Here is a 4661-nt window from a genome sequence, read left to right as displayed (position 1 = left end):
TGAGTGACGCCAGCCCACCGCCCCTCCTGCATCCTGTTCTGTCTCACTACCCCATCGGGAGAGGCCACTCTCCCTCTGACACCTGCGCACGTGGAAATTCACCACAGCAGAATCAGCCCTGATGGAATTCTCTCACCCCGTTGGGATTTTACTCAGTGACTACATCTAAATTGTTCAAAGCTTTAAATAGCATCAATTTTAGACAGAGAACTGATCAACCTGACATCAGTAACACATCCCAAATTTGAAGCTGTCAGCTCAGGTTGCATTCATCAGTCATTTCAGTCGACCATCTTGTTTGGCTTGATTGGATTTGATGGTGTAAACAAATAAACAAAAGCACGTAAGTTTTCTACAGCTAAGTATAAGTAAACAAATCACTTCAGTCTTTATGAATTCACTATTTAAATAGCATTAATGGAGAAGAAGTTAAGGGTTTATTAAAAATGTTTCTCTTATGATTCCAAATAAAAACAAAGTGCCACACATTCCATCTCTTTGTGGGTGCTTGAAATGTCAGTTTTAAAGCTTGCTGCGTCATGTCTAAAACGGCTGGATCATGGGGCCAGCTTACCCTGCCTCTTGTCACAGAAACGGGACCCACCTGTGGCATCAGCCTCGCTGAGGCATCCATAAGGAGCCACTTCTTCTCTGGTGCTGGACAACATCAAGTCCTCTTGGTTAAATATTCGCAGGTGTTTGGTACTCGTCACTATTTAAGCACAGTCCATGCTCGCCAGATTTGGTTGAATCTTGTGAGGTTTTCGGATTCCGTGGACCTACCTGATGTATTTGGCAGAGGTCCCAAGGACTAACTGTACACGAGGTTTCTGACGCCAATTTATATTTTAACAAGGGTGTTCATAGTAGTCAATTAACAAAAGTTGGTTGTAAAATATAACCATTTCTGAGCAAGGGAACATCAGTTTTACCAAGTCACTAAATAAGAAGATGTATTTGCTGATCTGCATTCCTGCTGAATCTCTGAGACCTGCAGTGTCTTGGTCAATTATTCAGCTGCCACCAGGTGAGGAGAGGAGGAGGACGAATGAGGTCATTGAATCTAGGAGATTCCAACCCTGGGATGCCTGAGTCCAGAGCCGTGGTTTTCTGCCTCCCCGGGTCATGATGGGTCTCCCCAGCTCTCATTGATGGGTCCACGTTTTCTACCCAAACCCAAGCCATGTGGCTACCTGGGTCTTGCTGTGGTTTGGGAGCCAGATAGGAAGTATTTTCCAGATAGATTACATTCAGAGGGATGACAGAAATCCGCCCAGTGATTAGCCAGAAGACCAATTAACTAGTAATAAGAAGACAAAGAGGTTGGGGATAGAGAAATTTAAGTATTTGCTTTAAAAAATTTTACCAAAGAAGCATATGCACATGGATAAAGATGACCACCCAGTATACTTACTGGGAGTATATAGTGACATGATCAGGAGGGGACGTCATCGTATTGAAGGAGGGCAACATGTCAGGTTTGGGACTGTCCAGGTTTGGACTGTCAGTTAGATTTGGTAGATGCTCTTATGGAAGATAACGAGGACTGGGAATGTTCTTGGTTTTACGTTGTATTCATAAAAATAAACCTTGCGTGAGTGTGTGCTGGACAGTGCAAGAGCCCTGTGGTGACACACGTTCTCTGCACTTGCAGCTGGAGGAAGGCAGTCGGCCACAGACACACAAAGAACCTGGTCTGGGCTTCTTCTCGCTCCACATGTTCATTCCAGCGCATCCCTCCCTCAGCCTCTGTGTTAGCCAGACACCAGCCCAGCCCAGCGCAGCCCAGCCCCCTCTTCTGAGAACTGGACCCCGATCCTCCTGCATTTTTCATTAGAACCCGTTAGAATCCGAATTCGGCTCGTGGCTTCCTAGGGTCTGCGACTCTGAGGACCCCTGCTAGGAGCATCCAGAGGCTGTTCTCCTAACCCGGAGGTGCGCACGCGCCTGGCACAGCAGGAAAACCTCGCTCCGTTAGAGGAGGCCTCAGAGGCGCCGGGCATCGCTTGGGCCGGTGGAGGCGGAGGCCGGCCGCCCGGCCCGCAGGCCTCCGGCTCCCGCCCGGCCCGGGCGCGTCCGTTTCTCCCGCACCGCCCTCGGGGTTCTTTACCGCGGGCGGGCGAGCGAAGGGGTGGAGTGAGGAGGGATGGAGAGGGAGGAGGCGGGATCGCCCGGGGGTTACCCGCTCGGGGAGCCGCTGGAAGTGCCAGGTGGCCTTCCCGGTCAGACGCCGCCAGGCTCTCAGCCTGACGCGCGTCTCCCCTTCCTTAGATTGACTCCTTCGGCTTTCCGTTTTCCTCTTGGGGAGGGGTGGGACTTCCGGTTTCATCACCGGAAGACGACGAGCCGGAGGAGTCCGTCAGAGGGGCCAGCAGGAGCGATTGCGTCGGCAAACGGGTAAGTTATTCTCTGACCGGGCCGGGGGGGGGAGGTTTGGAGGCGGGGACCGTCCAGCGTCTGCGCGGGGCCTGGGGGCGGTGGCTTGAGGGCTCGGGCCGGGCAGCTGGGCGCCGGGAGTCCCGCCAGGGCCCTTCGCTCTTCCTCCTCCCTCCTCCCCCCGCCTCAGCCCCTCCCCCGCTCGCCGGTCCCTCCCGACGCCGCCCAGACTCGCCCGACACCCGCCCGCCGCCCGCGCGGCGTCGCAGCCGCCCTGCCCCCGCCGTCACCTGCTCGCTCCGCGAGCCGGGCTCCCGGGGACCCGGCGGGCCTCCGTTTCCCCGCGGGCCCGGGCTCTCGGCGCGGAAGCGGCGCCCCGGGCGCCCCACGCAGCCCTGCACGCAGTCGGGGCGCTTCCGACCGCCTGGCTTCTCCGACTGGAACGCGGGCGCCCAGGCGGGGAGCTGCCCGGTGGGGGCGGGTTTCTAGTCCGGGCGGTGGTGTCCGTGGCTGCCCGCCCACTCCCTGTTTTCCCCAGCGCACCGATGCGCTGCTGCCACCCTCGCCTCCTTCGGTTGAGGATGCTGGTGCCCGAGAGCACCACGCCTGGAAGTGGACGGTCCTGGCCACTCAGGGTCCAGCTGCTCTCAGCAACTAGCGGGAGACCCCAGGCTGCCGCACGTCGCTGCTGGCAGCAGCGGGATCGTCCCTGGAGATACCCACCTCTTCCTAGTGGGCGAGCACGGCCTGAGTGTGCGTGCCCGCTTTCTGGAGCTTAGTCGGGGGGAGGTGGGTGCCAGGAGCTGCTGACCCCTGCGGTTGCGTTGAGTTTTGAATAGCCTGTTTATTGGGTTGGGGGGTTCTGGACTAGGACATCTTGGCAGGGTTGGCATCTGTGGACACATATGTAGGATTATTTTCTAGGTAATCATAGCCCGAATGGTGATTGTGTCGGGACTTTACAGTCTGTGCCGGTGGAACTAGTTACAGTATGCACCTGGTTTGCGGTGAAGCGTTAGTCCAGATGCAGCACTGCCTGGGGAAGGTCACTAACACGTATTGATTAGAACATCGTTAGGAGAGATTTTGATGCCTTTTGCTTTAATTAGCAAAAGGGAATGAACAGATATAATTGGGTTTTGAAATAAGCCTGTCACTATCAACAAGCATCCTGTTTCCTCCAACTTTGTTAAATGTACTTCTAGAGGCAGAATTCTGTGGAGGGAATGACGTTTTTCTGTTATTGTCCACATTAAAATGTTGCCATATTAACATTAATGCAAATTTTTGAACACTTCAAATAGTTATATTTTAACAGAATTTTGACCTGAAAAAGTCTATAACTTCCGTTCAAAGAGGTGATAATTATTTTGTTTGTTCATGTGAATATACCAAAGATGGAACTTTCACTGCAATTTTGTACTTGTATATTTGTGATAGATCTTTAACCCAGTTTTCAATTAGGAAAGATAAATTTTAACTTTTAAAAGTTTACCAAAATGTATAAACTTTCATGATTTTTGGATATTATGTCTATTTTATTTAATTACTTTGGCTAGTTCTACAGAGTTTACACACATTAATAGAAAAATGAAATTGAAGAAATGGTATAAACTTTTCCAGTGTGGTATGAGATTTCTAATTTTCATTTTTTCTAGTGTAGGAGTATTGATTTTTGTTTTAATATTTTCAATTTAAAATTCTAATTAATTCAGATTTCTCTTACTGAGTAGAAATGTGTAATTATACATTTTCTTCATTTTTTTTTCTAATGATCATATCTAAAATAATTGAATAGTGTAGTTTGGGGAAATGTTATAATGTTTTTACTGAATTTAGGTTTTCCCCCTCTATCCTTAATAGGTACTATTCTTTTTCCCACAGCTATTCAGACAGTGTGAATACTGTCCTCATGGGCCGAGGCAGCTGTACACTTAATAACTTTGGGATTGTCAACATCACCTCTCTTCTCTGAGTGTTATTGAAAAATTTGAGTAATATTTCTGTAACTATACCTCACAGTGATGCTAGCGTCAAATGAGATAATAAGAATGCTTTTTAAGTGGTAAAGAGCTATAAGTTTTACTACTGTATTTTTAGTATCTAATATGTTTACTAATGTTCACTAGCTTACAAGTTGACAATCAAAATGAGTTAGTCATTGTCTTTGAGTTTTGCCCTCTGCATTTTAAATCAATGTAGTGAACCTGAGTGGAGAAGGGAAAAACAGTCTCTGAAAATAAAAGTCAGAGCAGTCAAACTTAGTTGTATAAGAAGGAATAGTT

The 4661-nt window shown here is 49.2% G+C and overlaps 1 long non-coding RNA gene across 1 annotated transcript; it reads right to left on the bottom strand.

The window, feature by feature from the left end:
• Nucleotides 1-414: 414 nt before the first annotated feature.
• LOC138922405 (uncharacterized) lies at nucleotides 415-2294 on the bottom strand. The gene is made up of 2 exons (XR_011435493.1): nucleotides 1415-2294; nucleotides 415-1300 (listed from the first exon to the last, which is right to left on the bottom strand). It is a non-coding gene; the product is annotated as an uncharacterized lncRNA (long non-coding RNA).
• Between the last annotated feature and the right edge of the window lie 2367 nt (nucleotides 2295-4661).

This window comes from Equus caballus, unplaced genomic scaffold (assembly GCF_041296265.1).
Source record: "Equus caballus isolate H_3958 breed thoroughbred unplaced genomic scaffold, TB-T2T haplotype2-0000794, whole genome shotgun sequence".
Lineage (NCBI taxonomy): Eukaryota > Metazoa > Chordata > Mammalia > Perissodactyla > Equidae > Equus > Equus caballus.
The sequence above is the reverse complement of the archived record's forward strand: the minus strand, read 5'-3'. Positions and strand labels throughout refer to the sequence as shown.